Here is a 23,101-nt window from a genome sequence, read left to right as displayed (position 1 = left end):
CAGTGCAAGTAAACACCCTCAAATCATCTAGAACTGAGATGCGGAAAGGGTTCACCAAGAGTTTCCAGGACAATAAATAGCGCTCTCTCTCTCTTTACACAATCGCCTAACACACTGCAAGCCATTTCAGGGCAAATGTACTTGTTTCATTATACTACGAAACGGCCAATTACATTTTCAAATTAAAAAAGCATCTACCTGATCCAACGTGATCCGCTACTCCACGCCCTTCATTCTCACAACACAACCTACCTCTTGTTAATTACATTACGTTTTACTTGTGATTATGGCTCAGCAATAGCCGAGCACTACGAAAAATACCTTATAGACTCATTTAATGTTCCCCTCCACGGAAATCTTTAGTAAAAGGCGAAAGATTTATTCGTTTTGAAGGGAAACCAGAGTGCCGATCAACGCCCTCACTTCAATACTTATGGCTGCTTCTCTATTGCTTCTCCGCGAGAACGCGGAAAATTCTTTCCGTCTTGTCTACTTCTCTACTGTCAACACACTTCCAGTGCCATGCAAGCACACACCCCAAACTAACTGTCAGCGCTGAAATACGTGTCTGCCAAATGTCGTCGATATTACTCTTTAGATAACTATTTTCATCATTTCTGTCACCATTCAAGATGCTTCATTACCTCACCTGCCGACAGATGGCAGCACGCCCAATTCCTCTCGGCGACCCACCGTCAGAGACACAACTGCCCGCACTGCTCTGCATCTAACACTAATCTCTCTCCTCCCCACCACACTCGTTCACTGAAAAAACAGACAACTAGATAGTTCTTTGAACGCAAAACTAGGCCACATCAGACGCAACCTGTATGTAGATGTATGGTGCAAGGGAAATATCCCGCTGCTCCCACACAACTAATTAATACTAGTTGACAACAGAAATAAAATTTCTGCCGATAGTATTTGAACCAGTCTTATTCATTTGCGAATTTCATGCATTCCTTCTTGCAGATAACAGTGCCTTGCAAATCACTCAATTCATGTTTGCTAGCCAAACGTGCTCCTCCTAAATGTTCCGTACATCATGCATTAGTGCTGATTATCAAGACTGTGTTGTGTGTCAGCCTTTTATGGTCATCAATTGCACTCTTCTTGTGTTGCTCACTCATTCTTGTAACTCAAAAGTACGTCGTTGTCATCCAAGCCTAGCACTTGGAGCAGGCCAAATCAAATGGCTCGTCCCCGTGCCACTCGAGAAACTCCCACAAGGCTTTCATGACATGTCGTAATCAAAGTCCTTCCACAACCTGTAGCGACATTTCTGCAACGACGCGGGTCCCGATACCAAAAGTATGACTTATGCTTGCTTCTATTCTATATAATAAAACCACCACTCGGAAAGCGCTATTCCCTTCCCACATCCCTCAGAATGTGGTGAACGATCATCGATTACAACCAAGATGCGATGAATCTCGATCGCAAGCCTCACGCTCAGGGACAGTGCTACCACTCATCATCGTGGTTACGTCTACTCCAGCTTTGAACTAGAGAGAGTTGAAGACATACTACAGAAATGATCCTGTGAAGTATGATCTTGCTAGCAAGCTATCACCGCTCGCTACTTATGCCACGAGACCGTCAACACGCCCTACGAGAATACGACACTCTCTTCACATTTCGCGATTTACTTATCGAAGAATTTCTTAAGCTCGGACATTCTGCAAAGAACCTACTTCTACTCTTACTTGGCCGCCATGATCTCACTCAGCTATTTTGTGCGCTACCAGTGCTTCTTGTCTTCCGAAATGAGAGACCATTGCCTCACGCGAGACTGTATGTAAACACCGCTTGCACCTCCGGCCGCTAGATGGGGGCCTGGGGCACATACAGTAGCATCCTATGGCGCAAGCAGACATGCCAAATAGCCACTGAAAGACAAACACACAAGACGGCGTTCATAGGACTCTTGTGCTTTCTTTAAAGCCGCCTCTCTCTTCGAAAATTTTCGCACCGCACTAGTTTATTCACCTCACCCTAACAGTGCAAACTCTTGTCGATATATCGCCACTTTCATGCATACTTCCTCTTTCGTTTCACTTTGCGTCTTACTTGATACCCGCCCAAGAGCTGCTGATATACAATACTCGCAATAAATGTGTTTCTCTCTGTATCTCTTTTCGCCTATCACGAGTATTGCTTTTCCTCACATGGCAATTATGAAAACACCCACAGCTAAACAAACACTTCCACTCAGCGCCACGTCAATACTACCAATCATACGCCAGTAATTTCACAGCTACTTGCTCCACTAATACATTTCTTATGTCTACTGTTAAACAGATGAAGAATCAAAGTATACAACAAGTCTCTATGAACATCACTGTCAGGACATTTTACAGACCTACGCATACCATGCCAATCTTTATGCTTCAACTATGATGGCCATGTGCTATGATTAAAGAAATTTCTCATAAAATAACAATTTTACAACTACTCCGACAAGTTCCTTACTAAAATGCTAGATGTTTAGCAATCCCCCCCCCACAAAAATCATCTCAGAATAATCTCAAGCAGTGCTTACATCCCATGAGCACTTCTTTGCAAACAAAACCACAAAACTTTTTATACTAGCTTCCTTGTCACAGTGAACTGGAAACTAATGCTAGTGCCTCAGTTTACTAAAAAGCTTTTTTCGCTTGCAACACATAAACTACCAACTTGAACCACTTGGATTTTCAGACACACACAGAAAACTTAATTCCACAGAAATTTAGGAGTAACAGTGGTTACCTCACATTTTCACACACACTCAAATAGCTAGTTCTGTGCACTTCACACTATGTTCTCATCGTGTTTCACCAGAGAACACAGTTATCACTATGAATGGATTCTGGTAAAAGAGCATTAAAAAAAAAAAAACAGCCTGATCAAAGTGATTATCTGCACATCCTCTGCCAATATCATGTCACTCTATACCCGAGGGAAACTAGAATGCAGGGAAAGGAGCTTTGTTGTGAGCACTGTGTTGGTATTTCATCATTTACTGGCCAAAGTCTTCTCAAGCCAAGTATGCACCAGCTCTGTCTATGGCTGGGTCAATCAAGAGCCCCTATCAATTTAACTTAAAAGACAAGCAGCATCAACAACTCACAGGAGGCACTGAACATTTATACCATTATCTGCACCACCTTCCACTGATTTACTGAAGAAGAAACAGCAAAGTCTGGCCAATTTTGTACACAAGTAATCTTGAAAACATTGGAGTCAACAGCAGATACATAGTTTCCAAGACTGTAGCTAGGAACAACCCTTCCATTTCAAGATTTATCTCTCACTGAGACACATCATACCCAAACTACACCTACCAGGAAATTGCTACTCAATTCATCTCTAGCTATCTATGCCATATTCAACAACTGTCTCTTTCTCACCTAAATCTTCTACAAAACTGAGTACACTGTTATGAACAAAGAACCAATGCCACATTATGGCAACAAGCCAGTGCCACTAATATCCACTCTATTGAAAACAATTGAAATGCTCATCCTGCCCAACTAACCACCATCTACAGCCCAAATCTCACTCACATCATACCTACAAATCACAAACTTCTGCGGTAAAAATAATTTTGGGTTTCAAAACACAATCTACTAATCACATACTAGTATTTATTACAGAGCCTCTCAATTCATCATTCACTTCCAAATATCGGCTTATATGCTGTTGTGCAACTGCAGTGCAAGTAAACACCCTCAAATCATCTAGAACTGAGATGCGGAAAGGGTTCACCAAGAGTTTCCAGGACAATAAATAGCGCTCTCTCTCTCTCTTTACACAATCGCCTAACACACTGCAAGCCATTTCAGGGCAAATGTACTTGTTTCATTATACTACGAAACGGCCAATTACATTTTCAAATTAAAAAAGCATCTACCTGATCCAACGTGATCCGCTACTCCACGCCCTTCATTCTCACAACACAACCTACCTCTTGTTAATTACATTACGTTTTACTTGTGATTATGGCTCAGCAATAGCCGAGCACTACGAAAAATACCTTATAGACTCATTTAATGTTCCCCTCCACGGAAATCTTTAGTAAAAGGCGAAAGATTTATTCGTTTTGAAGGGAAACCAGAGTGCCGATCAACGCCCTCACTTCAATACTTATGGCTGCTTCTCTATTGCTTCTCCGCGAGAACGCGGAAAATTCTTTCCGTCTTGTCTACTTCTCTACTGTCAACACACTTCCAGTGCCATGCAAGCACACACCCCAAACTAACTGTCAGCGCTGAAATACGTGTCTGCCAAATGTCGTCGATATTACTCTTTAGATAACTATTTTCATCATTTCTGTCACCATTCAAGATGCTTCATTACCTCACCTGCCGACAGATGGCAGCACGCCCAATTCCTCTCGGCGACCCACCGTCAGAGACACAACTGCCCGCACTGCTCTGCATCTAACACTAATCTCTCTCCTCCCCACCACACTCGTTCACTGAAAAAACAGACAACTAGATAGTTCTTTGAACGCAAAACTAGGCCACATCAGACGCAACCTGTATGTAGATGTATGGTGCAAGGGAAATATCCCCCTGCTCCCACACAACTAATTAATACTAGTTGACAACAGAAATAAAATTTCTGCCGATAGTATTTGAACCAGTCTTATTCATTTGCGAATTTCATGCATTCCTTCTTGCAGATAACAGTGCCTTGCAAATCACTCAATTCATGTTTGCTAGCCAAACGTGCTCCTCCTAAATGTTCCGTACATCATGCATTAGTGCTGATTATCAAGACTGTGTTGTGTGTCAGCCTTTTATGGTCATCAATTGCACTCTTCTTGTGTTGCTCACTCATTCTTGTAACTCAAAAGTACGTCGTTGTCATCCAAGCCTAGCACTTGGAGCAGGCCAAATCAAATGGCTCGTCCCCGTGCCACTCGAGAAACTCCCACAAGGCTTTCATGACATGTCGTAATCAAAGTCCTTCCACAACCTGTAGCGACATTTCTGCAACGACGCGGGTCCCGATACCAAAAGTATGACTTATGCTTGCTTCTATTCTATATAATAAAACCACCACTCGGAAAGCGCTATTCCCTTCCCACATCCCTCAGAATGTGGTGAACGATCATCGATTACAACCAAGATGCGATGAATCTCGATCGCAAGCCTCACGCTCAGGGACAGTGCTACCACTCATCATCGTGGTTACGTCTACTCCAGCTTTGAACTAGAGAGAGTTGAAGACATACTACAGAAATGATCCTGTGAAGTATGATCTTGCTAGCAAGCTATCACCGCTCGCTACTTATGCCACGAGACCGTCAACACGCCCTACGAGAATACGACACTCTCTTCACATTTCGCGATTTACTTATCGAAGAATTTCTTAAGCTCGGACATTCTGCAAAGAACCTACTTCTACTCTTACTTGGCCGCCATGATCTCACTCAGCTATTTTGTGCGCTACCAGTGCTTCTTGTCTTCCGAAATGAGAGACCATTGCCTCACGCGAGACTGTATGTAAACACCGCTTGCACCTCCGGCCGCTAGATGGGGGCCTGGGGCACATACAGTAGCATCCTATGGCGCAAGCAGACATGCCAAATAGCCACTGAAAGACAAACACACAAGACGGCGTTCATAGGACTCTTGTGCTTTCTTTAAAGCCGCCTCTCTCTTCGAAAATTTTCGCACCGCACTAGTTTATTCACCTCACCCTAACAGTGCAAACTCTTGTCGATATATCGCCACTTTCATGCATACTTCCTCTTTCGTTTCACTTTGCGTCTTACTTGATACCCGCCCAAGAGCTGCTGATATACAATACTCGCAATAAATGTGTTTCTCTCTGTATCTCTTTTCGCCTATCACGAGTATTGCTTTTCCTCACATGGCAATTATGAAAACACCCACAGCTAAACAAACACTTCCACTCAGCGCCACGTCAATACTACCAATCATACGCCAGTAATTTCACAGCTACTTGCTCCACTAATACATTTCTTATGTCTACTGTTAAACAGATGAAGAATCAAAGTATACAACAAGTCTCTATGAACATCACTGTCAGGACATTTTACAGACCTACGCATACCATGCCAATCTTTATGCTTCAACTATGATGGCCATGTGCTATGATTAAAGAAATTTCTCATAAAATAACAATTTTACAACTACTCCGACAAGTTCCTTACTAAAATGCTAGATGTTTAGCAATCCCCCCCCCACAAAAATCATCTCAGAATAATCTCAAGCAGTGCTTACATCCCATGAGCACTTCTTTGCAAACAAAACCACAAAACTTTTTATACTAGCTTCCTTGTCACAGTGAACTGGAAACTAATGCTAGTGCCTCAGTTTACTAAAAAGCTTTTTTCGCTTGCAACACATAAACTACCAACTTGAACCACTTGGATTTTCAGACACACACAGAAAACTTAATTCCACAGAAATTTAGGAGTAACAGTGGTTACCTCACATTTTCACACACACTCAAATAGCTAGTTCTGTGCACTTCACACTATGTTCTCATCGTGTTTCACCAGAGAACACAGTTATCACTATGAATGGATTCTGGTAAAAGAGCATTAAAAAAAAAAAAAAAACAGCCTGATCAAAGTGATTATCTGCACATCCTCTGCCAATATCATGTCACTCTATACCCGAGGGAAACTAGAATGCAGGGAAAGGAGCTTTGTTGTGAGCACTGTGTTGGTATTTCATCATTTACTGGCCAAAGTCTTCTCAAGCCAAGTATGCACCAGCTCTGTCTATGGCTGGGTCAATCAAGAGCCCCTATCAATTTTACTTAAAAGACAAGCAGCATCAACAACTCACAGGAGGCACTGAACATTTATACCATTATCTGCACCACCTTCCACTGATTTACTGAAGAAGAAACAGCAAAGTCTGGCCAATTTTGTACACAAGTAATCTTGAAAACATTGGAGTCAACAGCAGATACATAGTTTCCAAGACTGTAGCTAGGAACAACCCTTCCATTTCAAGATTTATCTCTCACTGAGACACATCATACCCAAACTACACCTACCAGGAAATTGCTACTCAATTCATCTCTAGCTATCTATGTCATATTCAACAACTGTCTCTTTCTCACCTAAATCTTCTACAAAACTGAGTACACTGTTATGAACAAAGAACCAATGCCACATTATGGCAACAAGCCAGTGCCACTAATATCCACTCTATTGAAAACAATTGAAATGCTCATCCTGCCCAACTAACCACCATCTACAGCCCAAATCTCACTCACATCATACCTACAAATCACAAACTTCTGCGGTAAAAATAATTTTGGGTTTCAAAACACAATCTACTAATCACATACTAGTATTTATTACAAAGCCTCTCAATTCATCATTCACTTCCAAATATCGGCTTATATGCTGTTGTGCAACTGCAGTGCAAGTAAACACCCTCCAATCATCTAGAACTGAGATGCGGAAAGGGTTCACCAAGAGTTTCCAGGACAATAAATAGCGCTCTCTCTCTCTTTACACAATCGCCTAACACACTGCAAGCCATTTCAGGGCAAATGTACTTGTTTCATTATACTACGAAACGGCCAATTACATTTTCAAATTAAAAAAGCATCTACCTGATCCAACGTGATCCGCTACTCCACGCCCTTCATTCTCACAACACAACCTACCTCTTGTTAATTACATTACGTTTTACTTGTGATTATGGCTCAGCAATAGCCGAGCACTACGAAAAATACCTTATAGACTCATTTAATGTTCCCCTCCACGGAAATCTTTAGTAAAAGGCGAAAGATTTATTCGTTTTGAAGGGAAACCAGAGTGCCGATCAACGCCCTCACTTCAATACTTATGGCTGCTTCTCTATTGCTTCTCCGCGAGAACGCGGAAAATTCTTTCCGTCTTGTCTACTTCTCTACTGTCAACACACTTCCAGTGCCATGCAAGCACACACCCCAAACTAACTGTCAGCGCTGAAATACGTGTCTGCCAAATGTCGTCGATATTACTCTTTAGATAACTATTTTCATCATTTCTGTCACCATTCAAGATGCTTCATTACCTCACCTGCCGACAGATGGCAGCACGCCCAATTCCTCTCGGCGACCCACCGTCAGAGACACAACTGCCCGCACTGCTCTGCATCTAACACTAATCTCTCTCCTCCCCACCACACTCGTTCACTGAAAAAACAGACAACTAGATAGTTCTTTGAACGCAAAACTAGGCCACATCAGACGCAACCTGTATGTAGATGTATGGTGCAAGGGAAATATCCCCCTGCTCCCACACAACTAATTAATACTAGTTGACAACAGAAATAAAATTTCTGCCGATAGTATTTGAACCAGTCTTATTCATTTGCGAATTTCATGCATTCCTTCTTGCAGATAACAGTGCCTTGCAAATCACTCAATTCATGTTTGCTAGCCAAACGTGCTCCTCCTAAATGTTCCGTACATCATGCATTAGTGCTGATTATCAAGACTGTGTTGTGTGTCAGCCTTTTATGGTCATCAATTGCACTCTTCTTGTGTTGCTCACTCATTCTTGTAACTCAAAAGTACGTCGTTGTCATCCAAGCCTAGCACTTGGAGCAGGCCAAATCAAATGGCTCGTCCCCGTGCCACTCGAGAAACTCCCACAAGGCTTTCATGACATGTCGTAATCAAAGTCCTTCCACAACCTGTAGCGACATTTCTGCAACGACGCGGGTCCCGATACCAAAAGTATGACTTATGCTTGCTTCTATTCTATATAATAAAACCACCACTCGGAAAGCGCTATTCCCTTCCCACATCCCTCAGAATGTGGTGAACGATCATCGATTACAACCAAGATGCGATGAATCTCGATCGCAAGCCTCACGCTCAGGGACAGTGCTACCACTCATCATCGTGGTTACGTCTACTCCAGCTTTGAACTAGAGAGAGTTGAAGACATACTACAGAAATGATCCTGTGAAGTATGATCTTGCTAGCAAGCTATCACCGCTCGCTACTTATGCCACGAGACCGTCAACACGCCCTACGAGAATACGACACTCTCTTCACATTTCGCGATTTACTTATCGAAGAATTTCTTAAGCTCGGACATTCTGCAAAGAACCTACTTCTACTCTTACTTGGCCGCCATGATCTCACTCAGCTATTTTGTGCGCTACCAGTGCTTCTTGTCTTCCGAAATGAGAGACCATTGCCTCACGCGAGACTGTATGTAAACACCGCTTGCACCTCCGGCCGCTAGATGGGGGCCTGGGGCACATACAGTAGCATCCTATGGCGCAAGCAGACATGCCAAATAGCCACTGAAAGACAAACACACAAGACGGCGTTCATAGGACTCTTGTGCTTTCTTTAAAGCCGCCTCTCTCTTCGAAAATTTTCGCACCGCACTAGTTTATTCACCTCACCCTAACAGTGCAAACTCTTGTCGATATATCGCCACTTTCATGCATACTTCCTCTTTCGTTTCACTTTGCGTCTTACTTGATACCCGCCCAAGAGCTGCTGATATACAATACTCGCAATAAATGTGTTTCTCTCTGTATCTCTTTTCGCCTATCACGAGTATTGCTTTTCCTCACATGGCAATTATGAAAACACCCACAGCTAAACAAACACTTCCACTCAGCGCCACGTCAATACTACCAATCATACGCCAGTAATTTCACAGCTACTTGCTCCACTAATACATTTCTTATGTCTACTGTTAAACAGATGAAGAATCAAAGTATACAACAAGTCTCTATGAACATCACTGTCAGGACATTTTACAGACCTACGCATACCATGCCAATCTTTATGCTTCAACTATGATGGCCATGTGCTATGATTAAAGAAATTTCTCATAAAATAACAATTTTACAACTACTCCGACAAGTTCCTTACTAAAATGCTAGATGTTTAGCAATCCCCCCCCCACAAAAATCATCTCAGAATAATCTCAAGCAGTGCTTACATCCCATGAGCACTTCTTTGCAAACAAAACCACAAAACTTTTTATACTAGCTTCCTTGTCACAGTGAACTGGAAACTAATGCTAGTGCCTCAGTTTACTAAAAAGCTTTTTTCGCTTGCAACACATAAACTACCAACTTGAACCACTTGGATTTTCAGACACACACAGAAAACTTAATTCCACAGAAATTTAGGAGTAACAGTGGTTACCTCACATTTTCACACACACTCAAATAGCTAGTTCTGTGCACTTCACACTATGTTCTCATCGTGTTTCACCAGAGAACACAGTTATCACTATGAATGGATTCTGGTAAAAGAGCATTAAAAAAAAAAAAAACAGCCTGATCAAAGTGATTATCTGCACATCCTCTGCCAATATCATGTCACTCTATACCCGAGGGAAACTAGAATGCAGGGAAAGGAGCTTTGTTGTGAGCACTGTGTTGGTATTTCATCATTTACTGGCCAAAGTCTTCTCAAGCCAAGTATGCACCAGCTCTGTCTATGGCTGGGTCAATCAAGAGCCCCTATCAATTTAACTTAAAAGACAAGCAGCATCAACAACTCACAGGAGGCACTGAACATTTATACCATTATCTGCACCACCTTCCACTGATTTACTGAAGAAGAAACAGCAAAGTCTGGCCAATTTTGTACACAAGTAATCTTGAAAACATTGGAGTCAACAGCAGATACATAGTTTCCAAGACTGTAGCTAGGAACAACCCTTCCATTTCAAGATTTATCTCTCACTGAGACACATCATACCCAAACTACACCTACCAGGAAATTGCTACTCAATTCATCTCTAGCTATCTATGCCATATTCAACAACTGTCTCTTTCTCACCTAAATCTTCTACAAAACTGAGTACACTGTTATGAACAAAGAACCAATGCCACATTATGGCAACAAGCCAGTGCCACTAATATCCACTCTATTGAAAACAATTGAAATGCTCATCCTGCCCAACTAACCACCATCTACAGCCCAAATCTCACTCACATCATACCTACAAATCACAAACTTCTGCGGTAAAAATAATTTTGGGTTTCAAAACACAATCTACTAATCACATACTAGTATTTATTACAGAGCCTCTCAATTCATCATTCACTTCCAAATATCGGCTTATATGCTGTTGTGCAACTGCAGTGCAAGTAAACACCCTCAAATCATCTAGAACTGAGATGCGGAAAGGGTTCACCAAGAGTTTCCAGGACAATAAATAGCGCTCTCTCTCTCTCTTTACACAATCGCCTAACACACTGCAAGCCATTTCAGGGCAAATGTACTTGTTTCATTATACTACGAAACGGCCAATTACATTTTCAAATTAAAAAAGCATCTACCTGATTCAACGTGATCCGCTACTCCACGCCCTTCATTCTCACAACACAACCTACCTCTTGTTAATTACATTACGTTTTACTTGTGATTATGGCTCAGCAATAGCCGAGCACTACGAAAAATACCTTATAGACTCATTTAATGTTCCCCTCCACGGAAATCTTTAGTAAAAGGCGAAAGATTTATTCGTTTTGAAGGGAAACCAGAGTGCCGATCAACGCCCTCACTTCAATACTTATGGCTGCTTCTCTATTGCTTCTCCGCGAGAACGCGGAAAATTCTTTCCGTCTTGTCTACTTCTCTACTGTCAACACACTTCCAGTGCCATGCAAGCACACACCCCAAACTAACTGTCAGCGCTGAAATACGTGTCTGCCAAATGTCGTCGATATTACTCTTTAGATAACTATTTTCATCATTTCTGTCACCATTCAAGATGCTTCATTACCTCACCTGCCGACAGATGGCAGCACGCCCAATTCCTCTCGGCGACCCACCGTCAGAGACACAACTGCCCGCACTGCTCTGCATCTAACACTAATCTCTCTCCTCCCCACCACACTCGTTCACTGAAAAAACAGACAACTAGATAGTTCTTTGAACGCAAAACTAGGCCACATCAGACGCAACCTGTATGTAGATGTATGGTGCAAGGGAAATATCCCCCTGCTCCCACACAACTAATTAATACTAGTTGACAACAGAAATAAAATTTCTGCCGATAGTATTTGAACCAGTCTTATTCATTTGCGAATTTCATGCATTCCTTCTTGCAGATAACAGTGCCTTGCAAATCACTCAATTCATGTTTGCTAGCCAAACGTGCTCCTCCTAAATGTTCCGTACATCATGCATTAGTGCTGATTATCAAGACTGTGTTGTGTGTCAGCCTTTTATGGTCATCAATTGCACTCTTCTTGTGTTGCTCACTCATTCTTGTAACTCAAAAGTACGTCGTTGTCATCCAAGCCTAGCACTTGGAGCAGGCCAAATCAAATGGCTCGTCCCCGTGCCACTCGAGAAACTCCCACAAGGCTTTCATGACATGTCGTAATCAAAGTCCTTCCACAACCTGTAGCGACATTTCTGCAACGACGCGGGTCCCGATACCAAAAGTATGACTTATGCTTGCTTCTATTCTATATAATAAAACCACCACTCGGAAAGCGCTATTCCCTTCCCACATCCCTCAGAATGTGGTGAACGATCATCGATTACAACCAAGATGCGATGAATCTCGATCGCAAGCCTCACGCTCAGGGACAGTGCTACCACTCATCATCGTGGTTACGTCTACTCCAGCTTTGAACTAGAGAGAGTTGAAGACATACTACAGAAATGATCCTGTGAAGTATGATCTTGCTAGCAAGCTATCACCGCTCGCTACTTATGCCACGAGACCGTCAACACGCCCTACGAGAATACGACACTCTCTTCACATTTCGCGATTTACTTATCGAAGAATTTCTTAAGCTCGGACATTCTGCAAAGAACCTACTTCTACTCTTACTTGGCCGCCATGATCTCACTCAGCTATTTTGTGCGCTACCAGTGCTTCTTGTCTTCCGAAATGAGAGACCATTGCCTCACGCGAGACTGTATGTAAACACCGCTTGCACCTCCGGCCGCTAGATGGGGGCCTGGGGCACATACAGTAGCATCCTATGGCGCAAGCAGACATGCCAAATAGCCACTGAAAGACAAACACACAAGACGGCGTTCATAGGACTCTTGTGCTTTCTTTAAAGCCGCCTCTCTCTTCGAAAATTTTCGCACCGCACTAGTTTATTCACCTCACCCTAACAGTGCAAACTCTTGTCGATATATCGCCACTTTCATGCATACTTCCTCTTTCGTTTCACTTTGCGTCTTACTTGATACCCGCCCAAGAGCTGCTGATATACAATACTCGCAATAAATGTGTTTCTCTCTGTATCTCTTTTCGCCTATCACGAGTATTGCTTTTCCTCACATGGCAATTATGAAAACACCCACAGCTAAACAAACACTTCCACTCAGCGCCACGTCAATACTACCAATCATACGCCAGTAATTTCACAGCTACTTGCTCCACTAATACATTTCTTATGTCTACTGTTAAACAGATGAAGAATCAAAGTATACAACAAGTCTCTATGAACATCACTGTCAGGACATTTTACAGACCTACGCATACCATGCCAATCTTTATGCTTCAACTATGATGGCCATGTGCTATGATTAAAGAAATTTCTCATAAAATAACAATTTTACAACTACTCCGACAAGTTCCTTACTAAAATGCTAGATGTTTAGCAATCCCCCCACCCCTAAAAAATCATCTCAGAATAATCTCAAGCAGTGCTTACATCCCATGAGCACTTCTTTGCAAACAAAACCACAAACTACTTTTTATACTAGCTTCCTTGTCACAGTGAACTGGAAACTAATGCTAGTGCCTCAGTTTACTAAAAAGCTTTTTTCGCTTGCAACAAATAAACTACCAACTTGAACCACTTGGATTTTCAGACACACACAGAAAACTTAATTCCACAGAAATTTAGGAGTAACAGTGGTTACCTCACATTTTCACACACACTCAAATAGCTAGTTCTGTGCACTTCACACTATGTTCTCATCGTGTTTCACCAGAGAACACAGTTATCACTATGAATGGATTCTGGTAAAAGAGCATTAAAAAAAAAACAGCCTGATCAAAGTGATTATCTGCACATCCTCTGCCAATATCATGTCACTCTATACCCGAGGGAAACTAGAATGCAGGGAAAGGAGCTTTGTTGTGAGCACTGTGTTGGTATTTCATCATTTACTGGCCAAAGTCTTCTCAAGCCAAGTATGCACCAGCTCTGTCTATGGCTGGGTCAATCAAGAGCCCCTATCAATTTTACTTAAAAGACAAGCAGCATCAACAACTCACAGGAGGCACTGAACATTTATACCATTATCTGCACCACCTTCCACTGATTTACTGAAGAAGAAACAGCAAAGTCTGGCCAATTTTGTACACAAGTAATCTTGAAAACATTGGAGTCAACAGCAGATACATAGTTTCCAAGACTGTAGCTAGGAACAACCCTTCCATTTCAAGATTTATCTCTCACTGAGACACATCATACCCAAACTACACCTACCAGGAAATTGCTACTCAATTCATCTCTAGCTATCTATGTCATATTCAACAACTGTCTCTTTCTCACCTAAATCTTCTACAAAACTGAGTACACTGTTATGAACAAAGAACCAATGCCACATTATGGCAACAAGCCAGTGCCACTAATATCCACTCTATTGAAAACAATTGAAATGCTCATCCTGCCCAACTAACCACCATCTACAGCCCAAATCTCACTCACATCATACCTACAAATCACAAACTTCTGCGGTAAAAATAATTTTGGGTTTCAAAACACAATCTACTAATCACATACTAGTATTTATTACAAAGCCTCTCAATTCATCATTCACTTCCAAATATCGGCTTATATGCTGTTGTGCAACTGCAGTGCAAGTAAACACCCTCCAATCATCTAGAACTGAGATGCGGAAAGGGTTCACCAAGAGTTTCCAGGACAATAAATAGCGCTCTCTCTCTCTTTACACAATCGCCTAACACACTGCAAGCCATTTCAGGGCAAATGTACTTGTTTCATTATACTACGAAACGGCCAATTACATTTTCAAATTAAAAAAGCATCTACCTGATCCAACGTGATCCGCTACTCCACGCCCTTCATTCTCACAACACAACCTACCTCTTGTTAATTACATTACGTTTTACTTGTGATTATGGCTCAGCAATAGCCGAGCACTACGAAAAATACCTTATAGACTCATTTAATGTTCCCCTCCACGGAAATCTTTAGTAAAAGGCGAAAGATTTATTCGTTTTGAAGGGAAACCAGAGTGCCGATCAACGCCCTCACTTCAATACTTATGGCTGCTTCTCTATTGCTTCTCCGCGAGAACGCGGAAAATTCTTTCCGTCTTGTCTACTTCTCTACTGTCAACACACTTCCAGTGCCATGCAAGCACACACCCCAAACTAACTGTCAGCGCTGAAATACGTGTCTGCCAAATGTCGTCGATATTACTCTTTAGATAACTATTTTCATCATTTCTGTCACCATTCAAGATGCTTCATTACCTCACCTGCCGACAGATGGCAGCACGCCCAATTCCTCTCGGCGACCCACCGTCAGAGACACAACTGCCCGCACTGCTCTGCATCTAACACTAATCTCTCTCCTCCCCACCACACTCGTTCACTGAAAAAACAGACAACTAGATAGTTCTTTGAACGCAAAACTAGGCCACATCAGACGCAACCTGTATGTAGATGTATGGTGCAAGGGAAATATCCCCCTGCTCCCACACAACTAATTAATACTAGTTGACAACAGAAATAAAATTTCTGCCGATAGTATTTGAACCAGTCTTATTCATTTGCGAATTTCATGCATTCCTTCTTGCAGATAACAGTGCCTTGCAAATCACTCAATTCATGTTTGCTAGCCAAACGTGCTCCTCCTAAATGTTCCGTACATCATGCATTAGTGCTGATTATCAAGACTGTGTTGTGTGTCAGCCTTTTATGGTCATCAATTGCACTCTTCTTGTGTTGCTCACTCATTCTTGTAACTCAAAAGTACGTCGTTGTCATCCAAGCCTAGCACTTGGAGCAGGCCAAATCAAATGGCTCGTCTCCGTGCCACTCGAGAAACTCCCACAAGGCTTTCATGACATGTCGTAATCAAAGTCCTTCCACAACCTGTAGCGACATTTCTGCAACGACGCGGGTCCCGATACCAAAAGTATGACTTATGCTTGCTTCTATTCTATATAATAAAACCACCACTCGGAAAGCGCTATTCCCTTCCCACATCCCTCAGAATGTGGTGAACGATCATCGATTACAACCAAGATGCGATGAATCTCGATCGCAAGCCTCACGCTCAGGGACAGTGCTACCACTCATCATCGTGGTTACGTCTACTCCAGCTTTGAACTAGAGAGAGTTGAAGACATACTACAGAAATGATCCTGTGAAGTATGATCTTGCTAGCAAGCTATCACCGCTCGCTACTTATGCCACGAGACCGTCAACACGCCCTACGAGAATACGACACTCTCTTCACATTTCGCGATTTACTTATCGAAGAATTTCTTAAGCTCGGACATTCTGCAAAGAACCTACTTCTACTCTTACTTGGCCGCCATGATCTCACTCAGCTATTTTGTGCGCTACCAGTGCTTCTTGTCTTCCGAAATGAGAGACCATTGCCTCACGCGAGACTGTATGTAAACACCGCTTGCACCTCCGGCCGCTAGATGGGGGCCTGGGGCACATACAGTAGCATCCTATGGCGCAAGCAGACATGCCAAATAGCCACTGAAAGACAAACACACAAGACGGCGTTCATAGGACTCTTGTGCTTTCTTTAAAGCCGCCTCTCTCTTCGAAAATTTTCGCACCGCACTAGTTTATTCACCTCACCCTAACAGTGCAAACTCTTGTCGATATATCGCCACTTTCATGCATACTTCCTCTTTCGTTTCACTTTGCGTCTTACTTGATACCCGCCCAAGAGCTGCTGATATACAATACTCGCAATAAATGTGTTTCTCTCTGTATCTCTTTTCGCCTATCACGAGTATTGCTTTTCCTCACATGGCAATTATGAAAACACCCACAGCTAAACAAACACTTCCACTCAGCGCCACGTCAATACTACCAATCATACGCCAGTAATTTCACAGCTACTTGCTCCACTAATACATTTCTTATGTCTACTGTTAAACAGATGAAGAATCAAAGTATACAACAAGTCTCTATGAACATCACTGTCAGGACATTTTACAGACCTACGCATACCATGCCAATCTTTATGCTTCAACTATGATGGCCATGTGCTATGATTAAAGAAATTTCTCATAAAATAACAATTTTACAACTACTCCGACAAGTTCCTTACTAAAATGCTAGATGTTTAGCAATCCCCCCCCCACAAAAATCATCTCAGAATAATCTCAAGCAGTGCTTACATCCCATGAGCACTTCTTTGCAAACAAAACCACAAAACTTTTTATACTAGCTTCCTTGTCACAGTGAACTGGAAACTAATGCTAGTGCCTCAGTTTACTAAAAAGCTTTTTTCGCTTGCAACACATAAACTACCAACTTGAACCACTTGGATTTTCAGACACACACAGAAAACTTAATTCCACAGAAATTTAGGAGTAACAGTGGTTACCTCACATTTTCACACACACTCAAATAGCTAGTTCTGTGCACTTCACACTATGTTCTCATCGTGTTTCACCAGAGAACACAGTTATCACTATGAATGGATTCTGGTAAAAGAGCATTAAAAAAAAAAAAAACAGCCTGATCAAAGTGATTATCTGCACATCCTCTGCCAATATCATGTCACTCTATACCCGAGGGAAACTAGAATGCAGGGAAAGGAGCTTTGTTGTGAGCACTGTGTTGGTATTTCATCATTTACTGGCCAAAGTCTTCTCAAGCCAAGTATGCACCAGCTCTGTCTATGGCTGGGTCAATCAAGAGCCCCTATCAATTTTACTTAAAAGACAAGCAGCATCAACAACTCACAGGAGGCACTGAACATTTATACCATTATCTGCACCACCTTCCACTGATTTACTGAAGAAGAAACAGCAAAGTCTGGCCAATTTTGTACACAAGTAATCTTGAAAACATTGGAGTCAACAGCAGATACATAGTTTCCAAGACTGTAGCTAGGAACAACCCTTCCATTTCAAGATTTATCTCTCACTGAGACACATCATACCCAAACTACACCTACCAGGAAATTGCTACTCAATTCATCTCTAGCTATCTATGTCATATTCAACAACTGTCTCTTTCTCACCTAAATCTTCTACAAAACTGAGTACACTGTTATGAACAAAGAACCAATGCCACATTATGGCAACAAGCCAGTGCCACTAATATCCACTCTATTGAAAACAATTGAAATGCTCATCCTGCCCAACTAACCACCATCTACAGCCCAAATCTCACTCACATCATACCTACAAATCACAAACTTCTGCGGTAAAAATAATTTTGGGTTTCAAAACACAATCTACTAATCACATACTAGTATTTATTACAAAGCCTCTCAATTCATCATTCACTTCCAAATATCGGCTTATATGCTGTTGTGCAACTGCAGTGCAAGTAAACACCCTCCAATCATCTAGAACTGAGATGCGGAAAGGGTTCACCAAGAGTTTCCAGGACAATAAATAGCGCTCTCTCTCTCTTTACACAATCGCCTAACACACTGCAAGCCATTTCAGGGCAAATGTACTTGTTTCATTATACTACGAAACGGCCAATTACATTTTCAAATTAAAAAAGCATCTACCTGATCCAACGTGATCCGCTACTCCACGCCCTTCATTCTCACAACACAACCTACCTCTTGTTAATTACATTACGTTTTACTTGTGATTATGGCTCAGCAATAGCCGAGCACTACGAAAAATACCTTATAGACTCATTTAATGTTCCCCTCCACGGAAATCTTTAGTAAAAGGCGAAAGATTTATTCGTTTTGAAGGGAAACCAGAGTGCCGATCAACGCCCTCACTTCAATACTTATGGCTGCTTCTCTATTGCTTCTCCGCGAGAACGCGGAAAATTCTTTCCGTCTTGTCTACTTCTCTACTGTCAACACACTTCCAGTGCCATGCAAGCACACACCCCAAACTAACTGTCAGCGCTGAAATACGTGTCTGCCAAATGTCGTCGATATTACTCTTTAGATAACTATTTTCATCATTTCTGTCACCATTCAAGATGCTTCATTACCTCACCTGCCGACAGATGGCAGCACGCCCAATTCCTCTCGGCGACCCACCGTCAGAGACACAACTGCCCGCACTGCTCTGCATCTAACACTAATCTCTCTCCTCCCCACCACACTCGTTCACTGAAAAAACAGACAACTAGATAGTTCTTTGAACGCAAAACTAGGCCACATCAGACGCAACCTGTATGTAGATGTATGGTGCAAGGGAAATATCCCCCTGCTCCCACACAACTAATTAATACTAGTTGACAACAGAAATAAAATTTCTGCCGATAGTATTTGAACCAGTCTTATTCATTTGCGAATTTCATGCATTCCTTCTTGCAGATAACAGTGCCTTGCAAATCACTCAATTCATGTTTGCTAGCCAAACGTGCTCCTCCTAAATGTTCCGTACATCATGCATTAGTGCTGATTATCAAGACTGTGTTGTGTGTCAGCCTTTTATGGTCATCAATTGCACTCTTCTTGTGTTGCTCACTCATTCTTGTAACTCAAAAGTACGTCGTTGTCATCCAAGCCTAGCACTTGGAGCAGGCCAAATCAAATGGCTCGTCCCCGTGCCACTCGAGAAACTCCCACAAGGCTTTCATGACATGTCGTAATCAAAGTCCTTCCACAACCTGTAGCGACATTTCTGCAACGACGCGGGTCCCGATACCAAAAGTATGACTTATGCTTGCTTCTATTCTATATAATAAAACCACCACTCGGAAAGCGCTATTCCCTTCCCACATCCCTCAGAATGTGGTGAACGATCATCGATTACAACCAAGATGCGATGAATCTCGATCGCAAGCCTCACGCTCAGGGACAGTGCTACCACTCATCATCGTGGTTACGTCTACTCCAGCTTTGAACTAGAGAGAGTTGAAGACATACTACAGAAATGATCCTGTGAAGTATGATCTTGCTAGCAAGCTATCACCGCTCGCTACTTATGCCACGAGACCGTCAACACGCCCTACGAGAATACGACACTCTCTTCACATTTCGCGATTTACTTATCGAAGAATTTCTTAAGCTCGGACATTCTGCAAAGAACCTACTTCTACTCTTACTTGGCCGCCATGATCTCACTCAGCTATTTTGTGCGCTACCAGTGCTTCTTGTCTTCCGAAATGAGAGACCATTGCCTCACGCGAGACTGTATGTAAACACCGCTTGCACCTCCGGCCGCTAGATGGGGGCCTGGGGCACATACAGTAGCATCCTATGGCGCAAGCAGACATGCCAAATAGCCACTGAAAGACAAACACACAAGACGGCGTTCATAGGACTCTTGTGCTTTCTTTAAAGCCGCCTCTCTCTTCGAAAATTTTCGCACCGCACTAGTTTATTCACCTCACCCTAACAGTGCAAACTCTTGTCGATATATCGCCACTTTCATGCATACTTCCTCTTTCGTTTCACTTTGCGTCTTACTTGATACCCGCCCAAGAGCTGCTGATATACAATACTCGCAATAAATGTGTTTCTCTCTGTATCTCTTTTCGCCTATCACGAGTATTGCTTTTCCTCACATGGCAATTATGAAAACACCCACAGCTAAACAAACACTTCCACTCAGCGCCACGTCAATACTACCAATCATACGCCAGTAATTTCACAGCTACTTGCTCCACTAATACATTTCTTATGTCTACTGTTAAACAGATGAAGAATCAAAGTATACAACAAGTCTCTATGAACATCACTGTCAGGACATTTTACAGACCTACGCATACCATGCCAATCTTTATGCTTCAACTATGATGGCCATGTGCTATGATTAAAGAAATTTCTCATAAAATAACAATTTTACAACTACTCCGACAAGTTCCTTACTAAAATGCTAGATGTTTAGCAATCCCCCCCCCACAAAAATCATCTCAGAATAATCTCAAGCAGTGCTTACATCCCATGAGCACTTCTTTGCAAACAAAACCACAAAACTTTTTATACTAGCTTCCTTGTCACAGTGAACTGGAAACTAATGCTAGTGCCTCAGTTTACTAAAAAGCTTTTTTCGCTTGCAACACATAAACTACCAACTTGAACCACTTGGATTTTCAGACACACACAGAAAACTTAATTCCACAGAAATTTAGGAGTAACAGTGGTTACCTCACATTTTCACACACACTCAAATAGCTAGTTCTGTGCACTTCACACTATGTTCTCATCGTGTTTCACCAGAGAACACAGTTATCACTATGAATGGATTCTGGTAAAAGAGCATTAAAAAAAAAAAAAACAGCCTGATCAAAGTGATTATCTGCACATCCTCTGCCAATATCATGTCACTCTATACCCGAGGGAAACTAGAATGCAGGGAAAGGAGCTTTGTTGTGAGCACTGTGTTGGTATTTCATCATTTACTGGCCAAAGTCTTCTCAAGCCAAGTATGCACCAGCTCTGTCTATGGCTGGGTCAATCAAGAGCCCCTATCAATTTTACTTAAAAGACAAGCAGCATCAACAACTCACAGGAGGCACTGAACATTTATACCATTATCTGCACCACCTTCCACTGATTTACTGAAGAAGAAACAGCAAAGTCTGGCCAATTTTGTACACAAGTAATCTTGAAAACATTGGAGTCAACAGCAGATACATAGTTTCCAAGACTGTAGCTAGGAACAACCCTTCCATTTCAAGATTTATCTCTCACTGAGACACATCATACCCAAACTACACCTACCAGGAAATTGCTACTCAATTCATCTCTAGCTATCTATGTCATATTCAACAACTGTCTCTTTCTCACCTAAATCTTCTACAAAACTGAGTACACTGTTATGAACAAAGAACCAATGCCACATTATGGCAACAAGCCAGTGCCACTAATATCCACTCTATTGAAAACAATTGAAATGCTCATCCTGCCCAACTAACCACCATCTACAGCCCAAATCTCACTCACATCATACCTACAAATCACAAACTTCTGCGGTAAAAATAATTTTGGGTTTCAAAACACAATCTACTAATCACATACTAGTATTTATTACAGAGCCTCTCAATTCATCATTCACTTCCAAATATCGGCTTATATGCTGTTGTGCAACTGCAGTGCAAGTAAACACCCTCAAATCATCTAGAACTGAGATGCGGAAAGGGTTCACCAAGAGTTTCCAGGACAATAAATAGCGCTCTCTCTCTCTTTACACAATCGCCTAACACACTGCAAGCCATTTCAGGGCAAATGTACTTGTTTCATTATACTACGAAACGGCCAATTACATTTTCAAATTAAAAAAGCATCTACCTGATTCAACGTGATCCGCTACTCCACGCCCTTCATTCTCACAACACAACCTACCTCTTGTTAATTACATTACGTTTTACTTGTGATTATGGCTCAGCAATAGCCGAGCACTACGAAAAATACCTTATAGACTCATTTAATGTTCCCCTCCACGGAAATCTTTAGTAAAAGCCGAAAGATTTATTCGTTTTGAAGGGAAACCAGAGTGCCGATCAACGCCCTCACTTCAATACTTATGGCTGCTTCTCTATTGCTTCTCCGCGAGAACGCGGAAAATTCTTTCCGTCTTGTCTACTTCTCTACTGTCAACACACTTCCAGTGCCATGCAAGCACACACCCCAAACTAACTGTCAGCGCTGAAATACGTGTCTGCCAAATGTCGTCGATATTACTCTTTAGATAACTATTTTCATCATTTCTGTCACCATTCAAGCTGCTTCATTACCTCACCTGCCGACAGATGGCAGCACGCCCAATTCCTCTCGGCGACCCACCGTCAGAGACACAACTGCCCGCACTGCTCTGCATCTAACACTAATCTCTCTCCTCCCCACCACACTCGTTCACTGAAAAAACAGACAACTAGATAGTTCTTTGAACGCAAAACTAGGCCACATCAGACGCAACCTGTATGTAGATGTATGGTGCAAGGGAAATATCCCGCTGCTCCCACACAACTAATTAATACTAGTTGACAACAGAAATAAAATTTCTGCCGATA

At 42.1% G+C, this 23,101-nt stretch overlaps 13 non-coding genes across 13 annotated transcripts; all 13 read right to left on the bottom strand.

Annotated features, from left to right (window-relative positions):
- Positions 1-288: 288 nt before the first annotated feature.
- LOC126123123 (U5 spliceosomal RNA) lies at positions 289-407 on the bottom strand. Its single transcript, XR_007526232.1, has one exon. It is a non-coding gene; the product is annotated as a U5 spliceosomal RNA (small nuclear RNA).
- A 943-nt stretch (positions 408-1,350) lies between these two features.
- On the bottom strand, positions 1,351-1,557 carry LOC126122993 (small nucleolar RNA U3). The gene has a single exon (XR_007526114.1). It is a non-coding gene; the product is annotated as a small nucleolar RNA U3 (small nucleolar RNA).
- Positions 1,558-3,985: 2,428 nt separating this feature from the next.
- LOC126123122 (U5 spliceosomal RNA) lies at positions 3,986-4,104 on the bottom strand. The gene has a single exon (XR_007526231.1). It is a non-coding gene; the product is annotated as a U5 spliceosomal RNA (small nuclear RNA).
- Positions 4,105-5,047: 943 nt separating this feature from the next.
- On the bottom strand, positions 5,048-5,254 carry LOC126122992 (small nucleolar RNA U3). The gene has a single exon (XR_007526113.1). It is a non-coding gene; the product is annotated as a small nucleolar RNA U3 (small nucleolar RNA).
- A 2,429-nt stretch (positions 5,255-7,683) lies between these two features.
- LOC126123121 (U5 spliceosomal RNA) lies at positions 7,684-7,802 on the bottom strand. Its single transcript, XR_007526230.1, has one exon. It is a non-coding gene; the product is annotated as a U5 spliceosomal RNA (small nuclear RNA).
- Positions 7,803-8,745: 943 nt separating this feature from the next.
- LOC126122991 (small nucleolar RNA U3) lies at positions 8,746-8,952 on the bottom strand. The gene has a single exon (XR_007526112.1). It is a non-coding gene; the product is annotated as a small nucleolar RNA U3 (small nucleolar RNA).
- A 2,429-nt stretch (positions 8,953-11,381) lies between these two features.
- On the bottom strand, positions 11,382-11,500 carry LOC126123118 (U5 spliceosomal RNA). The gene has a single exon (XR_007526228.1). It is a non-coding gene; the product is annotated as a U5 spliceosomal RNA (small nuclear RNA).
- Positions 11,501-12,443: 943 nt separating this feature from the next.
- Positions 12,444-12,650, bottom strand: LOC126122990 (small nucleolar RNA U3). The gene has a single exon (XR_007526111.1). It is a non-coding gene; the product is annotated as a small nucleolar RNA U3 (small nucleolar RNA).
- Positions 12,651-15,077: 2,427 nt separating this feature from the next.
- LOC126123117 (U5 spliceosomal RNA) lies at positions 15,078-15,196 on the bottom strand. Its single transcript, XR_007526227.1, has one exon. It is a non-coding gene; the product is annotated as a U5 spliceosomal RNA (small nuclear RNA).
- A 943-nt stretch (positions 15,197-16,139) lies between these two features.
- Positions 16,140-16,346, bottom strand: LOC126122989 (small nucleolar RNA U3). Its single transcript, XR_007526110.1, has one exon. It is a non-coding gene; the product is annotated as a small nucleolar RNA U3 (small nucleolar RNA).
- A 2,427-nt stretch (positions 16,347-18,773) lies between these two features.
- LOC126123116 (U5 spliceosomal RNA) lies at positions 18,774-18,892 on the bottom strand. The gene has a single exon (XR_007526226.1). It is a non-coding gene; the product is annotated as a U5 spliceosomal RNA (small nuclear RNA).
- Positions 18,893-19,835: 943 nt separating this feature from the next.
- On the bottom strand, positions 19,836-20,042 carry LOC126122986 (small nucleolar RNA U3). Its single transcript, XR_007526109.1, has one exon. It is a non-coding gene; the product is annotated as a small nucleolar RNA U3 (small nucleolar RNA).
- A 2,427-nt stretch (positions 20,043-22,469) lies between these two features.
- Positions 22,470-22,588, bottom strand: LOC126123196 (U5 spliceosomal RNA). Its single transcript, XR_007526298.1, has one exon. It is a non-coding gene; the product is annotated as a U5 spliceosomal RNA (small nuclear RNA).
- Between the last annotated feature and the right edge of the window lie 513 nt (positions 22,589-23,101).

The sequence above is a fragment of the Schistocerca cancellata genome, unplaced genomic scaffold (assembly GCF_023864275.1).
Source record: "Schistocerca cancellata isolate TAMUIC-IGC-003103 unplaced genomic scaffold, iqSchCanc2.1 HiC_scaffold_417, whole genome shotgun sequence".
NCBI classification, from domain to species: Eukaryota; Metazoa; Arthropoda; class Insecta; order Orthoptera; family Acrididae; genus Schistocerca; species Schistocerca cancellata.
Note: the sequence above shows the minus strand (reverse complement) of the source record. Positions and strands in the feature narration are given on the sequence as shown.